This window comes from Chelonia mydas, chromosome 9 (assembly GCF_015237465.2).
Source record: "Chelonia mydas isolate rCheMyd1 chromosome 9, rCheMyd1.pri.v2, whole genome shotgun sequence".
In the NCBI taxonomy this organism is placed as follows: domain Eukaryota; kingdom Metazoa; phylum Chordata; order Testudines; family Cheloniidae; genus Chelonia; species Chelonia mydas.
In genome coordinates, this window is record NC_057855.1 from 75,477,812 (window position 1) to 75,497,714 (window position 19,903).

General features: G+C 43.7%; 1 long non-coding RNA gene across 1 annotated transcript in view; it reads left to right on the plus strand.

Annotated features, from left to right (window-relative positions):
* LOC119567093 overlaps positions 1-19,903 on the plus strand; it is a 244,613-nt gene that overhangs the window by 223,582 nt on the left and 1,128 nt on the right. The window contains exon 9 of the long non-coding RNA XR_005226813.2: positions 3,606-3,785. This is a non-coding gene — a long non-coding RNA (uncharacterized LOC119567093). The remainder of the gene's footprint in view (positions 1-3,605; positions 3,786-19,903) is intronic.

Consider the following 19,903-nt stretch of genomic DNA (forward strand, 5'->3'; position numbering starts at 1 on the left):
CAGCTTACTCTCTGTGCAGAACAGCCTATCCTAAAATGCCCCTTTATTGAGCTTGTCAATAGTTCTCCTCAAATCATGGCAGCTGCTTTGGTCTAGCAGCTCTATCAGCCTGCCAATGGCAGGGGACAATCCAAATGACAGTAATCCAGGAGCACTGCAGAAGAAGAGTGTCTCACAGTGGGAGACATGCACTCATAGCCGCTGGGCCTGTGTATGTACTGTGACCTGCAGAACAAGAGACCAGTCCCAAACCACTAATGCCTCTAGGCAGCATCTCTGATCTCCCATGACACAGCAAACATTCCTTATTGCCATCAAGGGGATCATGGATACTGGATCATCAGCAGAAGACCTTCCACCTTTCCTGGTGTTGACAATTCAAGGCTTCAACAAGACACATTTGGTGTACATTTTTAAGAAGTGTGTGGAGGAGAGATGGGGGCATGGGTGATTTATAACTTCCTTTCAACCTTTGGGCAGGTCAGGTAGGCATTTCTTCCAAATTCCTCATGCCTCCCACATTTGGAGTCTGAGAATTGTTTCTAAGGGAAAAATATACAAGTCCAGTGGCCATCCTTTAGGAGAGAGGATTCTATATAGCATGGATAGTTAAATAGGAGTGGAAGGAATGTATGAAATATATTCTCTGCTTCTCAAATAACCAGGCATGGGGAAAGAAAAGAATTGAATAGTTATTATTATACAGAATGATTTTGGATTCATTTACAGGAGAAAAGTTCTTTCTCCTCTTGGAACTTGGGCAAGTGTCTGTCCCAAGAGAATCTAGTATGCAGAACTAAGTGTCTTATAATGTCTTTAGAGCAGTGGTTCTCAAGCTTATTTGATCTCAAGCTTATTTGTGTCTGTGGGTGTTTACACCCCCTCCCCCTTCCACAAGTACCTATACCACCATCCAGCTCTGAAGACAGAGCAGAGAGCAGCGGCTGCTGGCCCAGTGCCCAGCTCTGAAGGCAGCACACGTCAGCAGCAGCACAGAAGTAAGGGTGGCAGTGTGAAAAGTGATATTTGTCAATATCATTTTTCACAGTAGACTTAGGGCCCTATGGCCACCCTTACTTCTTCACCGCTTCTGCTACCCCGGGGCTGACAGCTGGAACCCCACCACCTCCAGGTGAGGGATTGGGGGCAGGATGAAGGAGAGCTTGAGTCCAGTCTGCTTCGCAGTGAGGGATTAAGGGAAGGGAGGAGAGCCTGAGCCCATGGCTGTCCCCTTTATCCCTGCCTCCCAGGTGTGCATGGTTGTCTGCACGAGCTCCAGCCACCTGGGGCTGACAGCCAGAGCTCCTTTTTTTTATATTTTGAAAGCACACAGCTCGGGCCTCCCTTGACACGTTCCCGTGCCTCCCTTGGGAGGCCCACCCCATGGTTTGAGAACCGCTGCTTTAGACAATGGGTCCAGGATTTTATAATACCCCTAGAGGGAAGCACTCAGGATTTCATTCAGGTGATGACTTGCAATGGTTTGGTTCAGTTATTTAATAAGAGGAAATTCACTTGTACGACAAGTACAGACATGATCCTAATCCAAGAGACAATCCTTCCAGCCATCTTGTTCTTCTGGAGTCTAGTCTGGGAGTTCCTACAAAGCACTGCTCAACACACAATCCTTTCTCTGCAGGGTGGATGTGCTGCAGATGTCATATAAGAAAGTGTTCCTGATAGACATGGAAGAGTTTTCTCCTCCTTGCTGCTTAATATCCTCTGTGCTAGTTAATTTATAACTAATAATACACCCAGAAGGAGTCATCCAGTGCCTGCTACTAATTGTCATACCAATGGAAAAAAATGTTTAAATCTTGACTTGAGTTGATATCTATGTGACGATGCCCTCCATAAGGCTTTATGGAGATATGCTTATGAATGTATATATGACATAACTAGAATATGTTTTATGTAACATATCTCTGTAGAGGTTATGATCTACTGAATCTATTAATCCTATTTGTATGCATGTGTTATTTTTGTATTCGAAGTTATGAATATTGGCTGTGTACTGGCTTGATTTTTAAGTAACCTTTGTAAAGCATTTGGTCAGCTTCTTGAGAAAGGAATGTGCAAATCAAGAAGCACTTAAAGTACAAAGGATCTTGGAATGCTCCAGTCCACATAAGAGGTCTACTTGAGGACATTCAAGGTAGCATGTGACCCATGGCTGCTACCTGGTAAGAAACTGTGAGTCATGCATGGACATGTGACTTGCCCAGGTGACTCCAGAACTCCATCTTGGAGTTGGACTTTGCATAGGAGAGAGGAGGAGGTCTCCATCCACAAGAAAAAGTCTATTTAAGCCTGTGGGAGACCCCTCCATTTTGTCTTCAGCTGGCTAAAGAGAGAGCCTCTCCACCCCCAAGAAAGAAACTGGAACAAAGGACAGTAACTACAGGGGGTGTGAGTGATTGCTGGACCCAGACTAGAAGGAGATTAGTCTGTAAAAGGAAGCTTACTGGAACTGGTGGGGTTTTGTCTGTATTCAGTTTTATTAGACATAGACTTGTGGATTTTATTTTATTTTGCTTGATAATTCACTTTGTTCTGTCTGTTACTACTTGGAACCACTTAAATCCTACTTTCTGTATTTAATAAAATCACTTTTTACTTATTAATTAACCCAGAGTATGTATTAATACTTGGAGAGGCAAACAGCTGTGCATATCTCTCTATCAGTGTTATAGAGGGCAAACAATCTATGAGTTTACCCTGTATAAGCTTTATACAGGGTAAAACAGATTTATTTAGGGTTTGGACCCCATTGGGAGTTGGGCATCTGAGTGTCAAGGACAGGAACACTTCTGTAAGCTGCTTTCAGTTAAGCCTACAGCTGTTAGGGGACGTGGTTCAGACCTGGGTCTGTGTTGGCAGCAGGCTAATGGGTCTGGCTCAAACCAGGCAGGGTGCTGGAGTCCTAAGCTGTCTGGGCAGGAAAGCAGGGGCATAAGTAGTCTTGGCACATCAGGTGGCAGCTCCCAGAGGGTTTCTGTGATCCAACCCGTCACAATCTAGTTTAGTTTTGACTTTATTTTCAGTCTTCCAAATAGCTTGTTGAAAGTAATCCCAAGAAGTCATTAATAATATGTAACAGATTACTTACTGGATCCAGTAAACTGTAATTTGTAATAGTCACTTAAATGAGCTTGCTCAGAAATAGAGGTTCCACTGTTTATTCAAGAAACATCCATTTTGTCTTTTCATACTCCTTCACTTAGTAACTCTTCTATGCCAGGTGAGAGATCATCTCCTTATTTTCATAGTTTTTCAAGCTGATGTGATCTTGATAGGTCAGACCAAGCAATTGGACAGGTTTTTCACCTACATTGTTGTTCTCTGTCTGCACCTAGTGTGGATCCTATCAAATGCCATTATTTTTCTGCAAGGCACAGAGGCATTTTATTAACAATCATAGAACCATAGAAATGTAGGATTAGAAGGCATTTGTGTTCTTGTAGAGTTTAACTCCTGTGAGGAAGAAGGAGTCGTTTTTATTTTGCTGTCTAGGACCTCAGTGGCCCTACTGATAAAACTTGCTTTCATTTGATTATTTCCGAGATCCTAACCAAGTTTCAATATTTATTAATTTTTTCATGCAGGTCTGGCTGTGTTTGGCTGCAGTATGTCACACCCACGAGCAGGGAATGCCTGCTGGCAGAATAAGAAAGAGAAGGGGAGAGACTGGAAAATCTACCAGAGACATGGGACTGAAAGCAGTACATCCATGCAGGGACAGTACCTGGAACAGCAGGCACATACTAGGAAAAGAGAACATTATGGTAAGGAAATTACTTTTTCCTTTTGCAAACCAGTGTTTCAGCTGGCCCCAGGCCATGACTGGCAGAATGCCACACCAAATGTTGCACTTTTTGCCTGGGCAGCAAGGACCCCTCCCCATTTCTGTAACTAAATTGACTCTTTCACAGTATTGCCAACCCCAGGCATTCAGAAGTCATGAGTCTTGCCCCCTAAAGCCCCAGGATTGCCTTTACAACCATGGGATTTTAAAATGTATATAAATGTTGGGTTCTTTTTATGTGCCTTCTGGGTAACTTTAGGGTAAACTCTGGTCATATTTTCAAGCTCTTCTCCACAATGTTGAGAACTAGAAATTTCTATGAAAGGAAGGAAGGAAGAAAGGAAGAACGAAAGGAAGAACGAAAGAACGAAAGAACGAAAGAACGAAAGAAAGAAAGAAAGAAAGAGCTGAGATTTGTGTATTCATGAGACTCCAGGAACTGGGGTTTTAAGAAACATACCAATTATTGTAAAATTCCCAGAAGTCTCACAGTTTATGAGTTGGCAACCCTGCTTTCGGAGAAAAGAATTGTGCCAGCTATTGGGAATCTCGATCGTGAAAATCTCTGACACATTAAACTGCTGATTTGGTAGACCTTTTTATCAAAAACCTGAGAAAGCAGTGATGCTCGGGGACCATTGGAAGTTGCATCTGATTTCAGCAGGGTTTCCCTTTTTGAGCTGTAGGGAAAGGAGCCAAAGGCAGATGTCTCTAGAAGAAGAGACCCAAACTAAGATTATGCAATTGAAGGTTTATTACAAATTGGATTAAAGAGTAGATTACTGTAGTGCACTCTGCAAGAGACTAATCTTGCAGACCACTAGGAAAGTAACATCAGAGCTGTCACTACGGACAAGTTTGGTAGTGTGCTCCCCAGAGAGCTTGTTAGATCAGTTTTCTAAACATTGAACTGGCTTCTTTATTCCTTATGCAAATCTATTTCTATATATATCATCTATAGCCCTGCCTGGTTTGGGTCATGGCAATCTGCGAAATCCCTTCTAGCTACATGTGCTACCACAGGAGCAGAGATTATCTAGGTTCAAGAAGGAACTAGATAAGTTCACGGCGGACAGGTCTATCAATGGCTATTAGCCAGGATGGGCGGGGATGGTGTCCCTAGACTCTGATTGCCAGAAGATGGGGAATGGTGACAGGGGATGGATCACTTGATGATTACTTGTTCTGTTCATTCCCTTTGAAACACCTGGCATTGGCCACAGTTGGAAGGCAGGATACTGGGCTAGATGGACCTTTGGTCTGACCCAGTATGGCCGTTCTTATATAGGTCTGTTGAGCTAACAGTCCCTAACTGAAATACCCAGAAGCTGGTGATGGGGCATTTTTAGTGGAGGCTCCCCAGCTCTGGAACTCCCTCCTGCCAGTGTGTTAGAGGCTGATGACTTTCAGAGCATGGTATAAAGGCTCATATAATCTCTCAGGCTTTTGCTTGCGGAAAATGGTGATGAGTGTGGTAATGTGATTGTGGTATTATGAGGGAGATTGTGACCTACCCTTATGACACCCCACTAGGGAGGAAAGATAAACTAGTCTGTTTCCTCTCTGATCTGCCCTTGGGGTAACACAACTACGTGCTACCCTCTGCTCAGGATGGACTGATATTCTATGATTCTATGACTGTAATGTTCCAGTTTAGACCTACGTGTGTTATTTTTTCAAAACTGCTCAGCCCTCAGAGACTGTGTGACGGATCCCCTTATATATTTAGAAATGAAAGAGACGTAATTTCAAGTGAATTATGCAGATAGCAATGCAGATGGATTTCAAATTAAAAGAAAGGAAACCAAAAAAGATTCTGCTGGGTCAGTCTAATAGTGAAAACACATTGTCATCAAAGTGGCCAAGGTCCTTTGTTCTTTTTTGGCTAATATGTGTGCAGAATGAATTGTGAAACAGTTAGTTTACAAGGAAACAAGTATACAGACTGCTGTATCATAACTATCTATTAGACACTGGCTTGACACTTATACATAACAGGAAGAGGATATTGACCATATCAGTACAGAATCTCTTTAAAATATAGGTGTTATATTTATTACTAATGGAAATTTATGAACCTTGAGAACCCTTGTGAATATGTTTAGGCATTCTGGGGTTTTGTATAAGGCGGTGAATCAAACAAGTGTTCTAGGGCTCCATCCACTGCCATTAAAGCTAGCAAGACTTGAGGGTGCTCGCCATCTTATGGGATCAATGCTATAACTACAGCTAGGTGAAATTCAGGGTTCCATTCTGCAAGGGTTCATGCAGACATTTTCTCTGCAATTAGGTTCACACTCCAGAGTTTTGAGCTGAGATCCTGTCCTGCCTCTTTAGAGCAGAGCAGAGTAAAGGGGCCCTAAAATCCCCAGTTCCACCTGGGGGAGGTTACCCCCAGCAAAGCACTGTGAAAGCTGTTTGTCTTCCAAAGACCTGCCCATTGGGGGTTTGCCAGGGTGAGGCTTGGGGGAAATTAGAGGGGCATTTCAGGGACGATGCCACAGCACACCCAGCTGCCGAGATTCCAGGCAGCACTGCAGACCATAGTGCAGCCCCTAGAGGTTGCCCCAGGGCTAAGTTTTGCCATAGGCATCTCCAGCCAATTTATAGATACCTTTCCTCTCTGCTTCATGGGCTAAGCATTCTAGGCTGTGCTGTTTAGAGGTGCAACCCAAAATCTCACCACTGATTTGCATATTGTGCTCATCTCACACAAACCCTCTTTGTCAACACTATTTTTGTTTGCAGCTGTGGGAAAAAAAAACCTCATTTTTACTTGGCTGTTGTCTTCATCATTTCTTTCTATATTCAGTTATCCCCAGATATCAGCCATCCATGTTCATCTTTATGATTGACTGATAGATAGATATGAAGTAACATATTAAGGTCCAAATGTTCAGACTGGCCTTAATCAATTTTTCAGTCAAAATTCTACAACTGCAATCATTTCCTGCTGAAACTTATTTATCTGCTTCCGTTCATCTTAAAGTGTGCCCATGTGAAGCTTGGAGAGATATAACAGACGACAAACCATGAATTAGAACCAGCCCTCAGAATATGAAGTCCTTTCAACCCAAACTTTCTCACTAGCTCAGCTCTCTTACCCAGGAAAAGCTGGGGAGAAAAGGTAGGCTATGCAGTGTGACCTGAATATCAATCACTCTGGGCTCTGGCAGACCATTTGGGACCAGAATGCTTGTTACTGAAGATTCCTCCACTCTCCTTTGAATCAAAGCACGGGGATTGTTAGCCTCTCAGCTAATCTCATCAGCCATAGTGAGAGCCTCATGCATTAAAACCAACAACAGCTTGAACTGTATCCAGAAACAAACCGGAAGACAACGCTGACCCTGGAGCACTGATATAATGTGCTCTCTTCAGGACGTGCCGGCAGGAAACAAAAGAGCGGCCACATTCCGCAGTTTGAGTGGTGCTAGTAGGTGGCTCCATGTCGAATATAGCAATCCAGTCTGCAGCTGATAGCAATATGAACTCTTGTAGCAAGAATCACAGAGAAAAAATTATTACAAACTTCTGTCAAGACAGTGATAAAAAATATGTATATCCATAGCCACTACCACAGGCAGCCAGGGGGCTCAGCAAGACACCAAAGTAGCAAGCATGAACAAGATTTGTGCATACTCACTCAGCTAAGGATGCTGATATAATCTCCAGCATTTCATAGGGTGGTTTCCTCCCAACCAACCAGCATCAGCTCAGATAAAACTGAGATATGCTTAGGGTTTGCAGTCTCTCTGGGGAAATCAACCAGACCAGCTACTGCAGAATAGCTCCCCACATGTACACTTTTCTGAAATAAGACACTTTATCCCAGAATAAAATGGGGGGAGGTGTCACATGCTTCAGCAGATGTGGTGTATCTCAACTGCAGTAAGGCTTTTGATACTCTCTCATGACCGTCTCATAAGCAAACAAAGAAATATAGCCTAGACAAAGCTCTCATAAGGTGGGTGCACAACTTGTTGAAAAACTGTACTCAGAGAGTAGTTATCAATGGTTCACAATCAAGTTGGAAGTATATAGTGAGAGGGGTCCCTGAGAGATCTGTTCTGGGTCCGGTTCTATTCAGTAGCTTCATAAATTATTTGGATAATGGCATAGCAAGTACACTTATAAAGTTTGCAGATAATGCCAAGTTGGGAGGAGTTGCAAGTGCTTTGAAGGACAGGAATAGAATTCAAAATGATCTTGAAACACTGAGGAAATGGTCTGAAATAAATAAGATGAAATTCAGTAAGGATAAATGCAAGGTACTACACTTAGCAAGGAATAATCAATTGCACAAGCACAAAATGTGAAATGACTGCCTAGGAAGGTGTAATGCAGAAAAGGATGGCAGGGGTGGGGGGGTGAGTGTGATGTTATTGAAATGAACTGTAACCGTATAGATCATTGTTGCAACAACTGTTATATATTTGCACCAAATCTTACAAAGAAGGTCCAGTAAGGTGTCTATGGAAAGGTTATGGTATGCTGGTTATGATTATGCAATCTGTATGCATGTATCAATTTTGTAGCTGAAATTATCATTATTGGCTATGTACTTGTGTCTCAATGTGTTTGATTCTAAGTGGCTTTAGTGAAGCATTTGGTTAGCTTCTTGAGAAAGGAATTTGCAGGTTAAGTGTCCAATCAAGAAACATTTAACTGACAGTGGACTTTGGGAGACTCCAAACACTTAACTGACAGTGGACCTTGGGAAACGCCAATCCACATGAGAAGTCTTCCTGGGAACGTTCAAAGTAGCATGTGAGCAATGGCTGCTCTCCCTGTAAAGAACTGAGTCATGCGTGGACATGTGACTTGCCCTTGTGACTCCAAACTCCATCTTGTTGCTGTTATTTTCCACAGTAAGAACAAAGGGGTGTCCTTCCACATGGCAGAGAATATAAAAGGTCCTAGGAACCCCTCCATTTTGTCTTCAATCGTGCTTCATACCTCTGGAGGAACTTTTCTACAAACTGAAGCTCTGAACAGAGGACTGAATGACCCATCCAAGCTGTGGATGTACCCCAGAGACTTGATTTAAGCCTACAGTTTATTCCATCACTGCTACGAGCCTGAACCAAGAACTTTGCCATTACTGTATGTAATTGATTCCATTTAACCAATTTTAGCTCTCATCTATATTTTTTCCTTTTATGAGTAAACCTTTAGATTTTAGATTCTAAAGGATTGGCAAAGCGTGATTTGTGGGTAAGATCTGACTTGTATATTGACCTGGGTCTGGGGCTTGATCCTTTGGGATTGGGAGAATCTATTTTCTTTTACTGGGGCATTGGTTTTCATAACCATTCATCCCTGTAAGGAGTGGCACTGGTGGTGATACTGGGAAACTGGAGTGTCTTAGGGAATTGCTTGTATGATTTATGGTTAGCCGGTGGAGTGAGACCGAAGTCTTCTCTGTTTGGCTGGTTTGGTGTTCCTTGGAGGTGGAGAACCACCAGCCTGGGGCTGTGACTGCCCTGCTCTAAGCAATTTGTCCTGAATTAATACTCTCAGTTGTGTCCCACCAAAGGCAGCATCATTACAGGGGGCATAGTGGATCACAAACTAATTATGAGTCAACAATGTAACACTGTTGCAAAAAAGCGAACATCATTCTGGGATGTATTAGCAAGAGTGCTTTAAGCAAGACACAAGAAGTCATTCTTCCACTCTACTCAGCACTGATAAGATCTCAGCTGGAGTATTGTGTCCAGTTCTGGACACCACACTTCGGGAAAGATGTGGACAAATTAGAGAAAGTCCAGAGGAGAGCAACAAAAATTATTCAAGGTCTAGAAAACAGGACCTACAAGGAAAGAGTGAAAAAACTGGGTTTGTTTACTCTGGAGAAGAGGCCACTGAGGAGGTACACAAGTCTTCAAGTACATAAAGGATTGTTTCATTATTACAAAGAGGAGGGTGATAAATTGATCTCCTTAACCACTGAGGATGGGTCAAGAAGTAATGGGCTTAAATTGCAACATGGGAGATTTAGGTTAGATGTTAGGAAAAATTTCCTGTAAGGAACAAATTGCCCTAGGGAGGTTGTGGACTCTCCATCACTGGAGGTTTTTAAGAACAGGTTAGACAAAACCATCTATCAGAGATGGTCCATGTAATACTTAGCCATGCCTCAGTGAAGGGGATTGGACTAGATGACCTATTGAGGTCCCTTTCAGTCCTACATTTCTATGATTCTATGATTCATAGTTGGTGTAGGTCAAGTTCATTGCGCAGAGGCTCCTTGCATCCCTCCATTCCCCTCTATTTCAGGGACTCTCTACAACGCCTCATCCTCACCCTCATGCGAAAGGCTCTGTGTCTCCCCCCATTTTCCCCTCTGACACACACTAGAGGCTCTGTGTCCCCAACATGTCCCTGTACCTCATTCTACCCTCCCCCCATGCCAGGGGCTCTGTGTGTCCCCTTCCCCATATCATTGTCTCCCCATCCTCCCCACTATGCTAGGGGTTCTGTGTATTCCCCATGACCTGCTTCCCCCATGCCAGGGGCTCTCTGTGCCCCCCCCCCCCATTTTTCCCTTTTCACCCCCATATCAAGGTCCTCCATTTTCCCCCTGCCAGGTATTTTTGTGTCCCTCACATTCTCCCTTCCCCACATACCTAGATCCCTTTTTGTCCCCCTCTATGCCAGGGACTTTGCCCACCTATTCGTCCTTCCCTCCCTGCCACTCCCTCACCACACCACACACACACACTTTTTTTTTCCTGTTGGGAATAAGCCATTCAGGGAGTCAACCTGTTAAACTTTATTGGGAGGATGGGCAGAGTTGTGATGGGAGGTACTGTTATGCTGAAGTGTGTTAATTTCCGCCATCAACTGGTTCTTTGATCTATAGAAAAGAAAGTAGAAGTTGCTGTGTCTAGTAACCATATGCTCCCCATGTGTCCCCCATTTCTCCCTTCCAGGTTTCTGATTTTCACCAAAATCTGTAGGAGTCTGCCTGTTGATGCCAAGAACATTCATGAAAAGAAAAGGAGTACTTGTGGCACCTTAGAGACTAGTGAGCTGTAGCTCACGAAAGCTTATGCTCAAATAAATTGGTTAGTCTCTAAGGTGCCACAAGTACTCCTTTTCTTTTTGGGAATACAGACTAACACGGTTGTTACTCTGAAACCTGAGAACATTCATGGTAATTTTGGAATTCATCACTTGTGGCATTCAAAAGTTATTGAACTGAGGGTAGGACCTCGCTTTATTCATCCAATTAGTGCACTTTCTAACATGGAGTAATTCTAGAATAAAATCACTTTAATTCTGGAATAGAGAGTCCACACAGGGAGCTCTTCCAGAACAGCAATTGCTGAGTAGTTTGTTCCCTGTGTAGATAAATTCTTATCTGGCATCACAAGTATTTAGGTTACTTCAATGCCTAAATTGCGGGGGCAGAATTTCACCCCCAATTATTGTTGCTTGTAGAAATGGAAACCAGTGTTTGAAAATCTGCCAGAAAGTGTTTGCAGGAGGGTGAATTTGTTTGTGACGTTTCCTGTATCTCATGCCCGGTTCTACAAAACCGGATTACAATACCGTCCATGCAGTGTGTAAATCTTTATGCAGTTTAAATCGATAGCAGCTCTTCTGTATATCGAGTACGATATTGCGCTAAAATGGATTCTGCTAGAGCATTGTTTTTTAAGCAATTTTAAAAGCCCCACTAAAAGCCAGTTTATAGCATTTTTAGTTTGGCAGTTTCAAAAGCTCCTTAGTTACCATTATACAGTAAATGATTCCACATGGATTTAAATTTTAATTCCAGCATATGAAATTGCCCCTGTGCTTCTGTCTGCAGTGTCACGTAGCCTGGATTGCTCTAAATAATTTACAGTAACATTCCCCTGCATTTGAACTCGTTGTTCTCAGTCAAAAGCTGAAGGGAAACAGCATACTTCAGAATCCTAAAAATAAAAATTTCCCAGCAAAGAAAAAGGAAAAGCCATGTGTGAAGAAGTGGAATGCTTTCCAGTAGAAAGCGATCAGGAGGCTGTGCTATTACTTGTTGGGGAAAGAGAATTATTTACAAACTACAATCAAAGGAATAAGGGACACAAGGGCCAGATGCATCAGCTGTTTCTTTTTTTATTAGCTTCTTTTACACAGGCCAAAGAAAACACAAATATAGCTCCACTCAGTGAAAGGGTAGCATTAGACCCAGATGTCTGAATATACGTAGGTGAAACAAGCAGCAGGTAAAAAAAATACTGAATCTGATAACGAAAAAGGGAGTGCCTACCCAGCCTGACCTGAGGGGCCTCTAGTGCATTTCCATCTATTTGACCCTGCTAACCTGGTTAGCTGTTCCCATGGGAACAAAAGCAACCAAAATTCTGGAAAGAACCCTTCAAAATTCCATGGTCAGCATGGAAATGCCAGATAGAAAGCTGCTACTCTGAAGTGTTAGAGCTCTTAAGTTAGTGCTTCACTCTGAACAATCACACGCATGTACATACCCCTAATTTTTTAGTACTATCCAAGAAATTTAACAACATGATTCCCATTAATTTCAATGGAAGGGAGATGGTGAAAGATTCTCTGGGTGTGGATTCACGTAGTTGCATATTGAAAGAAAACAGTGGGGCATGTCGTGGACACGTTAATAGCGAGGGCTAAGCCATTCTTTTCTGTGGAAAATATCCCATGGGAGAGTAAGGTGCTGTCGTAGAACTCCACAAGGTTCATCATGCGCATTTACCACTGTCCTCAGCCAGGGTGGTTTGTAGTCATGTGACTAGAGCAGAGCATGTGACATGGCTTTTGAGCCCTGTGTAGCCTGAAAATCAGAGAAGAAACCAAGCTCCAAGCTTGTCGAATTAATGGCAGCTGCACAGCATGCCAGTCACTCTGCTCTGCTTCCCCAGGGCCCACACCCTTTTCCTGAGGCCACTGGCTCCCCAGATGAGTCTGCTCTGCACCCATTGCTAGAAGGAAATGTTACCATTAACTTATGATTGTTTTGTAGTAGTATTTTCACCAAGTTGCTAGGGCATCATCCTATACACCGCAGCAACTCCCCACTGCCAGCCACGCGTCAGGCAAGCACAACCCAAACCTGCAGTACCCTAGTTGTGCAGGATTTTCACAGCAGACTTCCACAAGTTCAAGGCAAACATGCCACAGAGTTCCATTCCCTTCTTCCGCTAGTTTCTGGGCCTTTCTGATCCCCTTTCACTCTCTTTTATTCTCTTCTGAGCTGTTCAACGGTGAGGAGCGTCTGGACTACAGTCAAGAATAAGTATTAATAATTAGGGTTGCCAATTTTGTTCGGACGTATTCCTGGAAGTTTCATCACATGACATACTCTTTCCTTCCTGGAGACTCCAGGACAATCCTGGAAGGCTGGCAAACCTCTATTGATTTACTGATTTTTGTTAGTAAATACAGTCATATGTTGCCCTGGGTGCTTTCACTGTGATTGGAAACATACAGTGTAAAGAAAAAATCATATATAACAGACTGCCCATAAAAACACAACTAGTAATTACTCACCTATAATGACCAAACCCACTCCTACTTTCAGACCCTATATTCCTCAGACCATTCACCCTTAAACACCCTAAAGGGGGAGGGAAGGGTGCTCCAGTACTGAAGGGCCACCTTCTCAATCAGGCCCCGCTCTGTTCAGACTTTGTCGAAGCCATAACAATTGGCTGAAACTCCTGCAGGAAACCAACAAGCAGCTGAAGCACTAGATTAATAAAATGCCTGTTAAAAGGATCGATGAGCTGGGAAAGAGGCTGATGAATGAATGGCACTGAAGGCATTCAGCACCTGGGAGAAGCAGGCCCTGGAAGCCAATGCCTCGCATGAGATCCATGGAGGGGAATCTGTGCTAATTGGCAGACATGGTAGATAACTGTAAAGCAGCAGGGTGGCTTCTTTACGTGTTTCCACGCATCACAAAGGCATTTTCAAAGCCTGCACACCTCCTACATATGTCACCCAGTCGAGCTCCAAAACATTTTTAGCCCACTGCCCCACAAATGTGGATTATACAGTCTATATACAAGGTAAGCTCTCTGGGCCAGGGATTGTCTCTTGCTCTGTGCATGTGCAGCACCTAACACAACAGAGCCCCAGTCTCAGATGTGGCTTCTAATAGCTACTGTAATATAAATGATGAATAATAATGCTTGTGTCACTGAAGGCCATTGTGAAGGTATTCCATTATTTGGGTGGGCTAACTGCAGCACAGCCACCGTCTCAGATGTAGAGATGCACAGCCGGCAAAAGTATGCTGCTTGCATAGAGATTTGCTAACACAAAAAGCAAAAATGAGCAATCAACAACATCAAGCTGACCGTGAACGTTTGCTGAAAGACATTTCTTTTAAAACAGCATAAACCCCTCCCACAGCAATGTGGGAGGTCTAATGCTACCCTTTCACTGAGTGGAGCTATATTTGTGTTTTCTTTGGCCTGCGTAAAAGAAGCTAATAAAAAAGATCACCAACAATCACATCTGAATGGTTCATTCCCTTCTCATCACACAAACACTTTCCCAGTTCTTCCGCCCTTAATATGCATGCAGAGCTCCCCCTGAGTTTCACAGGAGCTATACCAATATATCTGAGGGTGGCACTGCGACTCTTGTTAGCTGTGCAGTTCTCTTGTCGGCAGTGTCTTTAAAATAATTGTCAAAAATTGTAGTGCATACATTAATACAAATCAAGACATTAAACTGGAACACATGGAAGGAAAATGTTGCACCTACATGATCGTTCCCTCCATATGGAAGTGTGACATCCATTATCTTTACATACGTCGTTTACAGGAGCAGATCGGTGGTATGCTACAGTATATCAGTTGAAATTATATGATCTATTTAAAATGTAGGAAGTAGAGCGTTACATAATTTCTCATCATAATGTTAGACTGCACCACAAACACAACCCCCAAGAACAGCAATAATGCAAACAGAAGCAAGTGTGCAAATCAGGGATCTTTTCTCACTGCTTGCATTGTATGGTATTTTGTGAGCTCTGTCTCTCCTGACAGCAGCTCACGTCTGAGGCAGCCTGAAAATCTTCCTTTCATCTCTCAAGTCACATTCTGGGTTACCACACAACAGTGCTTTGGACTGATTTTTGTTTTGGGTTAAGAGATCATTTTTCATTTATCAAAATGACTTATTTCCAAAACATTGCTGGTTCCCCTTTGTTCTTGACAAGGCTACTGATTTATTGCTAAGTACTATATATCCAATGCTCAAGCACTCACTTCATTTTGCCAAATTTTTATCACACTTTTATGAAAACTAAAGAATCTGTTTACATCTTTTCAAATGCTAAATCATGGCTTGGTAACAGCCTTCAGTTCTTCAGTCTTCCTAACTGACCAGCAATACTTCTCCAACTTCACTGAATTCCCACACCCACAATCCCAGACACCTACTCAACTACTTGGGACTCCCTCATGCACCTCCATCCTTCCCCTCCGTGTCCCAACATCCTCCTCCCTCTCTGTGCAGGATTTTATACTTTTTCAAAGGGAAGAACAGCAAGCGCTGATGTGACTACCCCTTCTCTATCACGCTCTTCTCCTTTCTTCATGCTCACACTGATGGTTTCTCACCTCCTAACCCCATCCTTTTGCAGCTCATTTCTCTGCTTGTGCACACTCTTCTACCATTCCTTCTCTTTACTACTTTATCTCTCACTTCTCATCAGTTTCCTTCCTCTGACAATACGAGCATTGTTTGGTATTCCCTATTCTAATTAAAACCAGCCCTTGCCCCCACAGGCATCTCTTAACTAATTACCTCAGCTGCTTTCACCTCCAAACCCATTGAATACACTGTCTACAACTGTTGGCTTGAGTTCTCCATATCCAAATTCATCCTGACCTCCTCAAAATGGGCTTCCATCCTCTCCACGCCACTGTAACTGCTCTCATCATGGTCTCTAACAGCCTCTTCATGGCTAAATCTGTACTCCATTTTCATCCTTTTCAGCTGCATTTAACATCTTTGTTCATACCTTCCTTGGGTTTCACCATCCTGTCATCCCGTGGTTCTCCTCCTAACTCTGCTCATACTTTCAGTGTCTCTTTTGGTAAGTCCTTCTCCCCTATCCCATGTGCATCTTTCACGGTCTATGCCGCTCCATCTGGTTGCGCATATATCAGCCTATGTAAATTCATGTTATTACTACTGTTTTCCTCATCCTCCATCCCCTAGTCCTTCCAAGTGCTTGTTACATCCTTTTGTTGAATGTTGTTTAATTAGATTTTAAGCTGTTCCAAGAAGGTAACATCTTTTTCTTCTTGTACAAGCACCCAGAGGGGTCCCATTGGGACCGCCATAGGCTACAGTAATGTACATAATTAGTAATTATTATATTTAAAGGAAATGATCACTAGGTAGACAGTAGTATTAGCTGTTATGCACTGTAAGGTCTGCATTGCAGTTACAGTACCGGCAATGCTATCTGACGCATAATATTTTCTGCCTGATGTCATTTCTCTTAGCATCTTGTTTGGGCTTTTCAGAGTTTGTTGCTGTCTCTACCAAGGGATGAAGATCAAATGCTTCTGGAAGACCAAGGTACACTATCCCCCTTGCCACCAGGGGGTCTTGTGCTCTGGCTTCAGGGAATATATTTCTCTGCAGTCTTAGGCTTTGTTTTCATGGCAGACTTAACACTGGTTCAGCTGTGGGTTTTCCCCTTAAGAAGCTCCACATTCATACATCCAAATGCCTCGATCTGTGCCATATGGCAAGGCAGCCAGCATGCCCTGAGGTATAGGAAGGACCTAAAATAGCTTATTCTGAGTACTGCTAACCCAACATTACTGCAGTGAAAACAGTCAGCCACAGCCAGTCACCTGAATCAATATATGATGGTCCTCCAATCCCTTTCTTCAAGCCCCCTAGGCAACCATTCCTTGTGTACTGACTTGCCATCTGCTTGTATTCTGACCCAAACCAGAAGTGGTCTTCTTTCATATGCCTCTGCTGAGACTCCTCCGTCCCACCCTGCTTGCAGCTGTTCCACCTTCACCCATCTCCGATGTTTTATCCAGCAGCATAATGCCAAGTACTTAGCCCATATATCAACAGGCAGTCACCTAGCCAGAGGCTGAAACCAGAATCTTGATGCTGCTGGGGGCAGAAGCAAACAAAAAGCATGAGTTTAACTCCTCTGAGAGGTCCCCCAAAATGTATGATGGACTGTCTCAGCAGCTGCTGGCTGATCATGGGATCAAGTGGATTGGACAGCAGTGCAGGGAGAAGATAAAGGGGCTCAAGGTGAGGTCCTGGAAAGCTGTGGATAACAATAAGAAATCCAGTGCTGCCCTGACGTCCTGTCCATCTCATGATTAAATGGATCACTGAGCACAGAGAGCCACTTCAGCATGGACACACCTGTGGAGCTGGGACAGGTTTGCATTCAGAACTTGGATGTCCGCAAAGAGGGTACCCTCCGTCTCACCAAACAGCCACCCAGAGCTTGGGGGGACACCAGCCTCAAAGAGAGCTCTTCCTTGATCCAGACCAGGAAGAGCATAACCAGGTGGAGGGGACCCAAATAGGAGAATCCAGGGAGGACTCTGCATCTCAGCCAGGTAATATAGTTATTATTATGAGGGATATTGAAAAATATTTGGGCAGGTTTTACCCTATACTCCCAGCAGCTGCTTCAGTTGCAGGTAGACATTGTGCCATTATGTTTGTCTAGACCTCTCCATCCCCAGCTCCCAACAATGCTACTTAAAATGGGGGACAAGAAAAAGACTTACAAACTGGCATCTTAGAGTGGCTGAATGCAGAAGCAATTTTTTACTGGAAAAGCACTTAATGCAAAAGGAAAAAGCCCAGGCAAAATGTAATTTACCGTAACTCAATTCTTAAAGGCACTACTTTCCAAATACCTCCCACTAGGCAGAAGCTGATTTATTGCTGTTCTTATCTCAGTCCACTTTTCATTCTGTAAATATTCCAAGTGGTCTCTGAGATTGCTTGGTAGGGCAAGCTTCCCGCACTTGTAACTTGCAGTCCTTCTCCAGGCACTTATCTGTTCATCTGCCACAAGGAGACAAAGGTCTCCTCCCCAAGGCCTGAAACACGTGGCCCTTCTATTCTGGAACCTGAAGCTGTATGACATGGAAGGCTGCACCAATCCGAAATGGGATTAATATAACCACCATTGCTATTCTCTACTTCCCAGCACCTGAACCACACCCTCATCTTCAACTCTCTTTCCCAAAAAGAGCACCTCACAGCAGGCAGAAACGTGCCAGCTGAGAGAATCCTCAACGAGAACAGGTTTCAGAGTAGCAGCCGTGTTAGTCTGTATTCGTAAAAAGAAAAGGAGTACCTGTGGCACCTTAGAGACTAACCAGTTTATTTGAGCATGAGCTTTCGTGAGCTACAGCTCACTTCATCGGATGCATAGCATATCGTGGAAACTGCAGAAGACATTATATACACACAGAGACCATGAAACATGAAGCTCTCGTCCCCTAACGCCCCTACTCTACTTGCGCTATATTGATGACATCTTCATCATCTGGACCCATGGAAAAGAAGCCCTTGAGGAATTCCACCATGATTTCAACAATTTCCATCCCACCATCAACCTCAGCCTGGTCCAGTCCACACAAGAGATCCACTTCCTGGACACTACAGTGCTAATAAACGATGGTCACATCAACACCACCCTATACCGGAAACCTACTGACCGCTATTCCTACCTACATGCCTCCAGCTTTCACCCTGACCACACCACACGATCCATCGTCTACAGCCAAGCTCTGCGATACAACCGCATTTGCTCCAACCCCTCAGACAGAGACAAACACCTACAAGATCTCTATCAAGCATTCTTACAACTACAATACCCACCTGCAGAAGTGAAGAAACAGATTGATAGAGCCAGAAGAGTTCCCAGAAGTCACCTACTACAGGACAGGCCTAACAAAGAAAATAACAGAACGCCACTAGCCGTCACCTTCAGCCCCCAACTAAAACCCCTCCAACGCATTATTAAGGATCTACAACCTATCCTGAAGGATGACCCAACACTCTCACAAATCTTGGGAGAAAGGCCAGTCCTTGCCTACAGACAGCCCCCCAACCTGAAGCGAATACTCACCAACAACCACATACCACACAACAGAACCACTAGCCCAGGAACCTATCCTTGCAACAAAGCCCGTTGCCAACTGTGCCCACATATCTATTCAGGGGACACCATCACAGGGCCTAACAACATCAGCCACACTATCAGAGGCTCGTTCACCTGCACATCCACCAATGTGATATATGCCATCATGTGCCAGCAATGCCCCTCTGCCATGTACATTGGTCAAACTGGACAGTCTCTACGTAAAAGAATAAATGGACACAAATCAGATGTCAAGAATTATAACATTCATAAACCAGTCGGAGAACACTTCAATCTCTCTGGTCACGCAATCACAGACATGAGGGTCGCTATCTTAAAGCAAAAAAACTTCAAATCCAGACTCCAGCGAGAAACTGCTGAATTGGAATTCATTTGCAAATTGGATACTATTAATTTGGGCTTGAATAGAGACTGGGAGTGGCTAAGTCATTATGCAAGGTAGCCTGTCTCCCCTTGTTTTTTTCCTGCAAACCCCCCCCCCAAGACGTTCTGGTTAAACTTGGATTATTGCTGTGCACATTGTAAGATGAGCTGTTGCCAGCAGGAGAATGAGTTTGTGTGTGTGGTTTTTGGAAAGGGGGGGGTGTGGGGGGGGATGAGAAAACCTGGATTAGTGCTGGAGGTGACCCACCTTGATTATCATGCACATTATAAAGAGGGGTTTCAAAGGGGGATGGGCTGTTGCCAGCAGGAGAGTGAGTTTGTATGTGTGTGTGGGGGGGGGGGGGGGGGGGGGGAAGGGTGAGAAAACCTGGATTTGTGCTGGAAATGGCTCCACTTGATGATCACTTTAGATAAGCTGTTGCCAGCGGGGGAGTGGGGTGGGAGGAAGTTTTGTTTCATGGTCTCTGTGTGTATATAATGTCTTCTGCAGTTTCCACGATATGCTATGCATCCGATGAAGTGAGCTGTAGCTCACGAAAGCTCATGCTCAAATAAACTGG